Source organism: Thermobia domestica, chromosome 13, assembly GCF_964235325.1.
Source record: "Thermobia domestica chromosome 13, izTheDome1.hap1.1, whole genome shotgun sequence".
NCBI classification, from domain to species: domain Eukaryota; kingdom Metazoa; phylum Arthropoda; class Insecta; order Zygentoma; family Lepismatidae; genus Thermobia; species Thermobia domestica.
The window spans coordinates 23405348-23419581 of NC_137466.1; the positions used below are offsets into that span (position 1 = coordinate 23405348).

General features: G+C 36.2%; 1 protein-coding gene across 1 annotated transcript in view; it reads left to right on the forward strand.

Annotated features, from left to right (window-relative positions):
* The first annotated feature begins 1236 nt into the window (after positions 1-1236).
* The window catches only part of LOC145669143 (uncharacterized), a 125305-nt gene continuing 112307 nt past the window's right edge, over positions 1237-14234 (forward strand). Inside the window, exon 1 of the mRNA XM_081737488.1 lies at positions 1237-1446. The gene's annotated coding sequence lies outside the window, so the exon portion shown is untranslated. The remainder of the gene's footprint in view (positions 1447-14234) is intronic.

The window sequence follows — 14234 nt, forward strand, 5'->3', positions numbered from 1 at the left end:
GTTCTGGTAGAAGCAGTGACAAATTCTTAAATATGGTCATTTTGTTTCCTGACTCATATTTTTTAGTACTGGATTATTCCCTTCTATGAGACTTAGCAACTATGGAAGTAGTACCCTCCAAGAGAGCCATCATCTTATGCGCTCTCATTCCTTTCGTGCAAGATGTTCCTGTTAATACCTGCTCAGCAGTTTTTGCGCCAAGTAGGTTGCCCTCAATCCAAGCTTCCAATAACTCTGATGGTTGTACATATTGTCAATGATTTGCAAGAATTTTACGACAGTGTGTGCCCCACCTAGCGTAACAATGAGGAAGTCATGGTGATAATTTTTTCCTATGTCGTCAGTTCCATCAGTTTGGAGACTAATACTTCATCCACCGTAATCACAATGGGACTCTCATCCCTTTTGAAGCTGCAAACAGCTTCCATGTTGGAATCAGAATAATGTCGTCAATTCAGAAACATAACAAAGTCCGAAACTATCGTAATGACACCAGCGCTTATGAATGAATGACATCAGAACTAGAGACTAATGAAAGCATTGGCTTTATCTTCGTGAGACTAAATCACCTAAAAATATGTTGTAATGGCAATTTTTTTAAAGAGCATTTTTACTTTCATCAGAAGATGGGCGGCCCATAGAAGGTAAAGACTTCTCCTGGGCCATGAATTCGTTTATTTGTACTTTCATTTGGAAATGGGTTACAGGATTTATTTATTTATTGAAATGTTTGACTGTTTCTTTTGTATTTTTTATTTTGTAATTTTGGGATGACGATAAACCAAGATTATAATTATGGAAGTTCAAAACACCACTCTGCAAAACATACGGTGGATCTGTATTATGAAGACATTGAACTTTGTGAAAATGCTGTATGCCAACTTTTACTCGAAAATGCCCACTAGGTTAGAGGTTATATACTTTGGTGCCCAGAGTGCTATTGCACTTATTCGAAATTTTAGAGAAGTTTTGATTGAAAAATGAAAACTCTCACTAATGTCAAATAGCTAGAAATGGACAAATTTGAAGAGACAGAGCTAGAGCTCAAAGTTATAGCTAATAGCTAAACTACACTTTTACTGGATAAACACCAGGTAGCAACATTGATAATACTGATCGCTACCCTAACTACCGTTTGTTTGAGTAAAAACATTAATATGATAAATGGGATCATGGTATTTGAAGTTGTACGTTACATGGAAAATCATAACAATTAAATGTTTAACATTGATGGATTGTTGCTGAGAGAACACTAAAACTTTGCAATGAGTTGAAGTTCCTTTTAAGACAAAGGAATGTGGAATCCTAAGCGAGCGAATACAGCTATATTAACTAAATAATCGTCATGTATCTAGCTATCTACGGAAGCAAAATGATTTAATACAGACAATACCTATTCGCTCGCTGACGGGAAAGTGCCTGTATTCATACAGATTTTACGTACTGGTAAGTTCAATTTTCGTTGTTTCAGACTAGGTTAACTGTTAATATCAACAATCAACTTCGTTGAAAATCCTGGATATATATAGTTTCTCAGGGGGGGTGCACCAATAACTATCAGTACATTTGAGTCAAATTTAATCTTTTTTAAATTCCTTTAGGTATCTGTAATGTGTATGAGAAACTGACTTAAACTATTGTGTTTAGCAAAACCGCTTTCTTTTAAGCCCGAAACTGAAACATGACATGAATGTTGGGAAAGTATTGCTATTTCCACTGCCAAATTCTCACTTTAGATAGTGTATATTCACAACGGAGGGGGACACGTGCTTCGGTGCATCCCCCTAATTCCGGCCCTGTATACATACATACATACACACACACACACACATATATATATATATATATATATATATATATATATATATATATATATATATATATATATATATATATAGATAGATAGATAGATAGATAGATAGATAGATATAGATATAGATAGATATATAGTAATGTGCAAGTGGTCTAGTTGCGGAAATTTGTCAGCAAAAAGACCGCTTTCCATTATCTACTTTTATGAAAGTGGCCTATTTGCTGAGTTGGGAAATTTGTGGTCTAAATGCGTAATAACTCTTGTCAACCTCTTCATTCTCTAGAATATAAAAATGCTCAGTAGATTGTCTTATTACTTGGCAATCATGCGATTTAAGGTTTACCGCTAATCGACTATACTTGCTTAGGTTAATTTGGGTAAATCCCATTTCAAGAGTAGACGTAACATATCATTGAAATCAGAAGATATACTTCTTCTCTAAAGATTTCCACTTTACTAATTCATCACATTTTATTTTTCTCACGCTAGTGACTACGCCTTCTTCTACTCATTTGACATAGTTCTTATCAGCTTAAGCCGCTAGCCGGTAGAGACTTAAATTCATTTCAGGGGTACACATTTTATAAATGAAGCCAAGAAAGTTGTATCGCTTTTTCACCCACCACCTTCTCACATCAATACGTCACCTAAGACGTAAATGGAACATCAAAAATGATCCGCAAAACATCGACGAGCTTGCCAACGTTTTGGAAGACCATGGATTTTTTCATTGCGGTGGGCCGTGAAGCAAAGAAAGTATCAAGTGCATTTTGCACCTCTACTAAAAACTCGAACTGGCGTCCTCTAAGGTGATTGTCCGAGGAATGGAACAGGTAATAACCTGAGGTGCAATGTCTGCGGAGTGTGGCGGATGCAATGGTGTTTCCAATCCAAGGGGTAGAATGGTGTCCCGGATTATCCTAGCCACGTGGTGCTGAGCGTTGTCCTGTAACAGGAGGACCCTTTGCGATTCAGAAATGCTGGCTCTAGAGTTTTGAGTTTTTCTTGAACACGGTTCAACTGCTTACAGTACACAGTTACATTGATGCTCTGGCCAGCTTGTAACAGCTCCCGATGCACGATGCCGTGAGCAGTCCACCAATCATACAGGAGGACGTTCTTCGGTGCAGTGCTGGTTTTGGTTATTTTGGAATCGGTTCGTGGGATGCTAACCAATGATGATGGTGCCGTGGAGCTTCATACAGGACCCACTTCTCATCACATGTCAACACCCTGTCCAGAAATGGCTCCTTCCTCAGACGAGAAAACAATCAAACACACTTGTCTGCTCGTGTTGCCTTCTCGCCGGAGTCAATTCATGTTAGACGCATCTCCCCGACTTGCAGTGCTTCCCAAGTTGATGGATGTGCTGCCGAATGGTTTATCCACTTGCACTGAATTGTAGTTCCAGTTCCTAGTATGTCTGGAAACCGTTTACCTGAATTGGTGGCTGACGATCTTCATTTTGTACATGTCTTCTGGCATGTGGTGCGTCCTCGAGTGTTTCGTCACTGTCATTAAACTTGTAAAACTATCGCTGCACTGTCCGCGTAGTCACGACACTCTCACCAAAACCCTGGTATATCTTCCGCCCGGCTGCAGTGGCGTTTGATCCGAGTTTGAACTCGTACATTATACACGCACTTATGACGTTCTGTGGAGGCCCCATGCTCACTCTGTTTTTAAGGATCTTCACGGTGTAAGTGAACTACCACAACCAGGTAGTATGTTGGATATACCCTCAACGATAACTGACCTTGGCATTTTCTCCATCCGCGTTCAAGTCATGGTGTGAGAGCCAATTGAACACAGATCATCACAAAACGCAACAGAATTTTCTTGGTTACCTTTATAATAAGTTGTCGTGGAAGCCCGTCAATACAGTTTTGTTTGTATAGTCATCTTTTAATACTTGCAAAGAAGACACTGATGTTGTTGTGTGCCGGTGCTGTGCCATCAGTTGTAGCCCAGAATAATCTCTAAAGAATGCTCATAGAATAATGTAACAATAGGGGATGGAACTGATGCACAACACGGTACGTAACAACGAAATTATGATTGAATTTAAATGAAACTCAAATATTTCAATTTTGAAGATGACTAGTAGGGAAAAGGTGAGAGAGAGAAATAGGTTATTATTGAAAGATAAAGGATGAGTACTAGCATGATAGATCCATCGAGACTGGCGTCGTCCTGTTCATCTGGAACGATGAAGGGTTTGCCGTGAAGGAACCTGGATTTTCTGATAACAGCCAACAACTGGAACTCAATCCTACTGGACTGCTAGGGGCGTCGAACTCTCTCCGTGATTCGTCTCTACAATAATACTTCTTTAGGATGTCCTATTACATCTTCATTCCACTAATCTCAACTGAGAAAAGTATCTGCGGCGATGAACCGGCAGAATGGTATTCTTTAAACATGGAGTCGGTTGTCCCCCAATGGTGGAATCTGCTTGTCTGATGATCCTGCACCTTCCTCAACTTCGTGACGAATACCCCTTGTGGTTGTGTTGCTCGTAGTTTTGCCCAGCTCAAGAATGATGACCTAAGAGACGAATGAATCGGGAAGCACCAGGCTGTGCTTGAAGATATGCGGAAAGGAAAGCAGGAAGCTAGTCGAGTTTATTAACAAAAATGTGTTTACAACAGATGTCTAAAAATGTACAGTTCTAATCAAAGTTTTCTTTTAATGAGTTTTCAAAAGTTCATGTTTCTTTCGTTAATAATGTAATTTAATAAAATAATCGAATTTAGTGAATGAAATTAGAGTTTATACAATTATCTAATCGTTACTTCATATCCAATACACAGTTACTTCACACTCCCTCCTCGAAACTAAAAATACACGAAAATTTTAATTTTCCGTAGTACAAAAAAATATTGAAGAAATTTTTAAAAAAATGTTTGTTGAAGATAAAAGAGTTCTTTGTATAACATATTGTTTGTTTTGAATTAATACTCGACTGAAAACTGCTGAGTATATATTTCTGAGACAGTCCATGTAGTTCAGTAGGTTGACCTTGTGATATGTAACGACACCGTCTCTGGGAAAATGGAAAGTAAGAAAAAGAGAAATAAACATTAGTGCTTGCATAATACAATTGTGAGTGACATGTGTTTTAAAATGTTAGTGTGGAGTTCCGTTAGTGCTTAGGGAAGGGAAATGAAAGGTAGGAATAATACTAAATCTAATTATCACTAATACAAATTATCAAAACTTAGATACATATAATAAAATGAAATCATAATCAAATAAATAAATATTTCATAAGTGTAAAATCCAATGTAGACCTCTATATGTATATGTTCCTATAATGCAGAAAATAACTTCAATATCTAGCGTGAGTAATAAGAAAAAAACGGTGTGATACTATCTAGCTAACCAAAGACAATAAAGTTAGACTTCACAAGAAGGGTACTGATTTCAGTTTGAGAAAAATGAGCTTTAAGTTTTTTAGGCTTAAAGCGTCCGTAGGCTGGGAAAAAATCCAAAATATGGTTATAGCACCATATACTGGCTGTAATCAAACTATATGAAATCAGCACGACAGAACCATTCACCACATATAACCTACAACCCTAACTAACATATAAATTCTTATGATCTTCATCTTCTTTCTTCTTAAATCTTGTCCTCTTCGGGCATCGAATGCTGGACATCAATCATGGCATCGAATCCTAGACATCTAAAAGGATGGAGCATGGTTCTTGCAATCTTGACTTCAATCTTCTGACTTCTTCTTAATATATCTATCGAAATATCTATCCATACGCGTGTCGTTGATTTTCTTCATTGTTCACATACTCACATTTCAAAAAAAAAAAATAAAATAAAGGTAAGAAACATCTGTAGCCATACGGTGTGCAATCAAATGAAATGGTACAATTCTTGAGGATACCAACATGTTCCAAAATTCGAAGTATTTTAAGTTTCAAAGTGTTCTACCGGTAGATTTGGATGCACTATACAAAACCAAGATAAACTAACTTCTAAGCGTGGCCACTGCTAAAAGAAAGTTCATCATCCATCTACAAGGTGTTCCTTTCCAGAATCCAATCCTTAAGAAAAGTAATCTACATTCAAGTTACGTGCGGACAGACGGACTAACAGATTCTTCATCAGTGGGAAAATATATGGGGAGTAACCGCTGATAAATGTCCCAATTCTCTCTGTTATAAATACAAAATACGACACGGTCTACGTCATCAAAATGTTCCTCTAAAAATATTCTTGTAGCCAAGGCAATTTTGGCAGCTTCTAACTTCGGAAACTTAAATGCTCCAGTAGAAATGTTAGGTAGTACAATTGTGGAAAGATCATTCTCCAACATCACTTTAAAACAATTTTTGTACGTTTCTCGTAAAATCTTGTCTGAATTCCGTGATCCACATGTCATAATTACATTATTAGCTGGTAAACGATAACCATTGGCAATTTTCGCTTCTCCTGGCTTCAATGATGATATAGTCAAACATTCTTCTAAAAATTCAGATCTAGCTGCGTCTTGAATGGCTTTATCTGCACCACCTAAGGAAGTTAAGGTTTCATTCGTCGGATTTACTAAGGCATCTGCTTCTATATCCACTGTATTCCCTTTATAAATACTAATCTTCTGATTGATGGCAGTATTACAAGCAAATTTCGGTTTTTCTTCTGTGGAATTCTTCCCTATAGTTGCCCACGTTGGTAGATTTTCGGCAATCACAACATCCTTGATATGAAGAGAAGGGATAAAAACTTCTTCTTCCAAACACTGTTTCTTGGGGTTGAAGATCTCTTCAGTTGGTGGTCCTTGATGGTCTTCGCGTCTCGTGTTCTTCTTTTTCATCGTATGGTCTTCCGGGAAGACGTTGATAGGCACCTCTTCGTCAGAGTCTTCAAGGTGGTCTTCCTCTTCCGGGATTTCCTTCTCATAAAACTTCTTCAATCTCTGCATTGCTATGCTTGTAAGATCCTCGGGCGGTCTTATACTTAACAAAGTATGAATTTGGATTTTCCACACGTTCATTTATGCCTGGACCAATAAACTTTCTGCTGAATGCTTTGTCATGACCCTTCTTTTTGAGGTATCCAATATCCAAACTTTTTCTCGTTCTTTAAAAGCTGATTTCGTATCTCTTGACAAAAACTTTTGTTGCCGTTTTATGACGTATGTAAAGATTTTCTTGCGCTTTTTCCCTAATCTCTTGTAATTGCTGTAAACGAATGGCATTGTCTTCATATTGACACGGGGTATTTAAAATTGCCTGATGAAGTAACCTAGGTTTGAAGCCAAAAAGACATTCAAATGGTGAAATTTGAGACGATAAATTCTTGGTGACGTTAAGCGAAAGAACTATAGGTTGTAATAAGTCAATCCATTCTCCTAAATCTTTATCCCGTAAAGCTGATTTCAATCGTTGTTCTATGTTCCTAATACTAACTTCACAAACACCATTACTATAATGCCCATGTACGTTTACAAAACACATGTTAGCACCAATCATAGCACATAATTATTTAAATAATCCAGTAGTGAATGCACTGGCTTTGTCTAAGACAATTTCATAGAAAATTCCAGACTTTAAAATTACTTTATGATAAAGAAATGAAGCCAAAGTACTTGCTGTAATATCGGGAAGGGAATCCGCAATTATGTGTCTAGTACAACTGTCTACTACAACTACCAAACATTTGTGATTTAACATATTATTGGGGGAATAATTCCCACCTACATCTATGTGGATGCGATAGAAGTGGGGAACTGAGGGATAAATAAGCAATGTACCATACGGAGAACTAATTTTCGATTTCCGTATTTGACAAATCGTACAGTCTCTACACATCTGATATATATATATCTTCATGATGGGAAAATACACTGTTTTTACTAACATATCATAGGTTTTAGAATAACCAGGATGAGATGATCCCAATGTTGACGTACGACAAGCATTAAAAACTTTATAACGCAAAGAAGTAGGAACTGCAACCAAAAATTTTGTACCTTGAGAAGTTTTCTGTTTTCTATACAAAATTCCATCCTTAATAGTAAAATATAATGCTTGGCGTTCTATTTTATGATTTCTATTTTCTTTCTGTTTCAACCAAGAAAAAAATGTCTTTAAAAAACGGATCTTTACACTTTTCTGTTGCCAGATTTGGCTCATCTAAAAATGAAAATGAATTTGTGTTCTGAGTAAACAAAATTTTCGGATCTTCTTGATTCTTTTTCTCATCTTCCAAATCTGTAGGGGGGTTAGAAAAACGTGAAATGGCGTCTGCGTCTATATTACTGGAGCCACTGATGTGTGAAATAGTAAAATTATATGATTCAATTTCACTCAACCATCTGGAAATTTTACTTACATTCTTTGTTTGCTTCAAATAAATTAAACTATGACAATCTGTCTTCAAAAAAAATGACGTCCCAAGAGAAAATACCTAAATGAAGGTAATGAGTATAACAATGCTCGTAATTCAAGCTGATATGGGTGTAATTTTCTGTTCCACGACTACAATAACTAATGGGTACGAGATTTGTGTCGTCAGGTGAATTTTGAGGTTGTTTGATTAGACCAGAAAGAGCGACTTTGCTGGCATCAAAATAAGAGATACAGAGGATAATCAGGCTTGTATCTCATTAAACATGGTGCTGAAATGATGGCTTGTTTGATATTATTGAATGCTGTCTCCTATGGTTCCTTCCAACGGAAAGGAGCATCTTTTTTCAACAAAGAAAGCAACGCTTCTGCTAATTGACTAAAATTAGGTAAATATGTACGAACAAAAGAAGCCAATCCTAAAAAAATGACCTGTTTCTTTGTTTTGGGACGTTGATAGTTGGAAATTGAGTTAATTATTCGTTTCGAAATAGACAAACCATCTTTACTAACAGTGTGACCTAAAACATCTAATGAAAAATATCCCAATTTTGTTTTTTCTGGGGAAAGCTTTAAACCAATTTCTTTCATTTTTTGAAGCAACATACGAGTTAACTGCAGAATTTCATCAAAACTATCAGTAGACCAAAAATAATCGTCAACATAGGCAAATATTTTATCTTATTGAAGATCTTCTAAGGTGAATTTCACTAACCTATTCATACCACTAGTAGATGTCTTGACCCCCTGAGGCAGAAAATTAAAATGGTACGATCCAACGCCCGGAACCGAAAAAGCTGTAATAGGTTTTGATTCTTCAGTGAGGGGAATATTAAAAATTGCTCCAAAAACGTCGCTAGAACATAGATATTTGCGTCCTGCCAAATTAGTCAAAATATCCTGGATAGGAGGAACCGGAAAACTGTCAGGAACCATTTTTTATGTATCTCCCATCTTCCATAAATCTATACTGTCCATTCTTCTTTTTAACAAGCATTACTGGAGAATTATAAGGACTAATACTAGGTTCAATGATCTTACTTTTCAATAATATATCTACTTGTTTTTTGTTCTCATCCCGTAGATGAAATGGTATCACAAATTGGGATATTGTCTACTAATTCAATTTTATGCTTATATCCTTTAGCACAACCATAATCAAATTCATTCCAAGGAAAACTAGAATAAATTTCCTCTGCTAAGTCATATAATTGCTGTTGTTGATGTGGCAACAATTCAGGGTTAAGATTTACACGATATTTATTATTACCGTCAGGAAAATATTTCGTATCTACTGCATTAACTTGATGAACCTTATTGTTAGTGCTATTTTGTTTCTTGAAGTTGGTATCACTGATAACATGTTCGGCAGAACCCAAAACAACATATTTTTTCAAGTAAAGTTTACTTTTGGTAGGATTAACTACAGAAATTACTGGATGAATTTCGTCTACAACTGATTTACGCACAAAAAATTTTCTGCCTGCGTATCTATTAACTCATTAGGAACTAATAAATTGCGAGCTCCTGCAAGACCATTCACTTTCTTTAATGTAACTTGAACTCTTGAATTTGGAGGCAAAGCAACAGAGCGAGCCCCTAAAAATTGAGGTTTATATAATTTCGCTATATGGTTAGAAATTTGATCAAAAGATACGTATGGCGGTAATTCAACTCTTGGAGGAATACCAAATTTAACAAAACTAAAAGAATTCTTATTGTGATCAACCATTGCAACATGATTTTTAAGAAATCTTGGCCAATTATGCTATTATACGGAAAATCTTTATACACTCGAAAAGGATGCGTAAAATACTGTCCTAATTTAAATTTCACTAAAGCGATTTGATCACTTTCTTGAGAATTTCTAGTGACGCCACGAATAAAAGACGTCCCTTTGAGTATTTTATGCTTATTACTTAAATTATTTCCAGAAATTATGCTAACAGTGCTGCCTGAATCCAATAGAAATAAATGCGGCTTATTATCTATATATTTTTTAATATGAGGCAAATTAGCTTCATATTGAATAGGAACATAATATCGTTTACCATTTCTAACATTATTACACATATTACTTTCTGCTTTATTCCTATCATTCGATTTAAAATTCTCATTTACATTGACTGGATTGACAGAATCAAGAGGCACTGAATAAACAGAGGATGGAGAGGATGCATGAATGGGATTTCTTTGCTCCAAACGCGAATGCTCATAAAATTGTATACACACAGATTTTCCTTTGTGTGCGTGAGACACTTTTGCCAAGGCAGTTCGTTGCACGAGATTTTGTAACTGGATTTTGATATCGTCTAACTGAGCTAACAAGGTGTTTTTTTTTTCAGGCTGACTTACAATTTCATTTTCGTTCTGAATATTAACATCCAAAATGTTTTCATTTTGCTGTATAGTATTATTACTAACAGGATGTATATTGTATTCATTTGTTATTGCCGAGGACTTCGATCGCTGACTACGCATGCTGACGAGAACAGTAGCTCTTTCCTCTAAACCTAAGGACTTTGCTAACTCAATAACAGTCTTATATGATTTTCTTACAACTACAGACTAAAATAAAGGCAATAACCCATCGATTATCAAGTCAATTTGCTCGGTCACTGACATCTTCGGATCGTACTCGAGTATTAATTTCCATTTATGAAAAATGTAATCTAGGACAAATTCAGAATCTGACTGTTCCCTATTTCTGATGTCTTGCTCTAAAACTTGCGAAACTATATTATCTTCATAAGCCTCTAATAATTTCTTCCTAATCTGTACATACATGAGATTGTCATATTCTGTGGTTGATTGTAAAGCTAAGAGAAAAGCACGAGCCCCATTTTCTGAAAAATACGGCAACAAATGACGTTTCTGTACATCACGTAGGTTATGAAGTACAGAAAAATCCTCAAAATGACTAAAAAATGACTGAACTGACTCGTTCAATTTGCCGGAAAATTTGGAGTGTTCCACTAAACGATAGAAAGCAGAAGATATTGCACTAGGATTCTCCATATTTGCTATTTTTAAATTCACACTTATAATAAATCTCACACTTATAATAAAATCCAAAATGTAAATAACACTTCCTAGATACTAACAAAAAATATAATAACTTGGCAAAAATTTTCTCTTCTCACCCACTTAGTTATTCAACTAAGTAACAATAAAACAAAAATTACTCTAACAGAGCAAATGAATAACGTAACGAGGGTGGGCGGGTGGGCTAAAAATAACTCTACTCAATTTCTCTCGACAAACTATAAATTACACTGTACAGATTACTCAAAATTTGGGATCTTAAAGCATCTACCGAATATTTAGAATCGTAATTTATCGAAATTTTGGGATCGTAACAAAGGCGTAAGCCTCACAGCATCTAAATCATGTGCCGCTGCTGTGCCATCAGTTGTAGCTCAGAATAATCTCTAAAGAATATTCATAGAATAATGTAACAATAGGGGATGGAACTGATCACAACACGGTATGTAACAACGAAATTATGATTGAATTTAAATGAAACTCAAATGTTCCAATTTGGAAGATGACTAGTAGGGAAAAGGTGAGAGAGAGAAATAGGTTATGGTTGGAAGGTAAAGGATGAGCACTAGCCTGATAGATCCATCGAGACTGGCGTCGTCCTGTTCATCTGGAACGATGAAGGGTTTGCCGTGAAGGAACTTGGATTTTCTGGTAACAGCCAACAACTGGAACTCAATCCTGCTGGACTGCTAGAGGCGTCGAACTCTCTCCGCGATGCGTCTCTACAATAATGCTTCTTTAGGATGTCCTATTACATCTTCATTCCACTAATCTCAACTGAGAAAAGTATCTGCGGCGATGAACCGGCAGAATGATATTCTTTAAACATGGAGTCGGTTGTCCTCCAATGGTGGAATCTGCTTGTCTCCGATGATCCTGCACCTTCCTCAACTTCGTGACGAATACCCCTTGTGGTTGTGTTCCTCGTAGTTTTGCCCAGCTCAAGAATGATGACCTAAGAGTCGAATGAATCGGGAAGTATCAGGCTGTGCTTAAAGGTATGCGAAAAGGAAAGAAGGAAGCTAGTCGAGTTTATTAACAAAAATGTGTTTACAACAGATGTCTAAAAATGTACAGTTCTAATCAAAGTTTTCTTTCAATGAGTTTTCAAACGTTCATGTTTCTTTCGTTAATAATGTAATTTAATAAAATAATGGAATTTAGTGAATGAAATTAGAGTTTATACAATTATCTCATCGTTACTTCATATCCAATACACAGTTACTTCACACTTGGATTAGGATTTCTAAATGACAGCAGTTTATGCTTATTAATAATATGAATTAAAGATGCACTGATTTTTTAAAATTGAGATAAGAAATTAACAGTGATGCTTAGATAATTAGAAACTTCAAGTACACTGCAATGTGCTGCAAACACTCTAAAAATATTACATACCGGTAATTTAAGTGCATTTCACACCATGATGTTTATTTTAAACGTGTGACTATAAGAAATACTGTATTCAGAAATTTTGCTGTATTTTTTTTATTGTAACATATTTATCAATATTCATATTTAAGTTACGTAGAATTTATTACTTTTATAGAAAACATACATTTAGATTTCTAATACAGTACTTTAATTCATTTTTCGTTAAATAGGTAAAGAACTCAACTATAGATGCTCAATGGTAAAGGGGTTATCTATGTTGCGTAGGGTCCCCGGTTCGATCCCGGTTTTCATTAAGTTGTTTTTGTGATGGCAAACAGTTTATGTATCGACATTTCAAGGGGTTCTCCTGTTCTCGCTTGTGTTCTTTCCACAATTTTGTTCATTATCATCATCACCTTTAATCTAGATGCAGAACGTGAGACGTTAACTAAAGAAAACATTGTGCTCGTTGGTTCTCTTGGATTCTTCTTTTCCTCCCATATTCTCCCGCTACACCCCTACGAGTAAGTCTATAATCTCGAACAAAATACACACTATGTTTTATAAAAAATAGTAGAACTATGAAATTGCCGTGGAAATATTGTATTTACAATCAGGAGGGATTCACTCCCTTATTATTGACATGTCAAAATAGAACAATGTTACGTATGTAATTGTAGAACACTTATTTACTTGAACACCGGGGAAATGAGATAATTTCAATGTCCAGTTCTCGATTGATTTTAAATTCAGGTAGTAGGGATGATTGTGAAACCCCATAAAATATGCACCATATTGAGTCAATTATATTATTATTATTACGAAAGTTATTGTCTAGCTTATCCTGCAAAATTGTTTTGAATGTTTACAACATGGGGTTGCTTTGATTCATCTTTCACCCTTTAGAGGGAATTTACCCTATACTAGGGGTTAAGCCATCGATTCATTCCTGACTCATCCCAAGCACTAAAGACTGTGAAGAATCCTAAAAGAAAATAGTAAGTAATAACTTTTATCGAACTCGATTAACATTTATCTGATATCTTGGGTTTTTTAAAAATCGTTTGGTCGGATGGGGTGTAATCAATCTCTTTATACAGGGTGCGGCACGTAAAACCGGCCCGTCGTAATATTCTGGTATATTGTGTTTTTGGCAACACTTAAATAATCTACCTTCCTACCAAGAGATGGCGTGTCGAGGTCGGGTCGACTTACGTGACCTGCAGCAGTCACGTGCAGCCGCAGCCAGTGAAACTTGTCGAAACCAGTTGAGAAAAAGGCCTCGTTGTGTTAAGCCGGGTGAGTGTCAGTGTGTGATAATGCTGTATTCGATACCCGAGCGTGTTGCCATTGTTGAAGGGTTCATTCTCACTGGATCTTTTGTGAATACAAAGAATTTGTCTCGGGAGAAATTTCCAGGACGTTCTGTGCCAGCAAAAAGCACCATTCAGGAATTGATTGAAAAATGGCGGCGTACAGGATCGGTTCAAAATGCTCCCAGGAACAGACGACTATCTGTCTGCACACCTGAATTAAAGATGCAGGTGGAGGAGATAATGACAAGAAGTCCTCGATAGTCAACCAGGAGATTGAGTCAACAGGTTCATGCGAGTGAGAGAAGTTTCAGACGTGTTTTA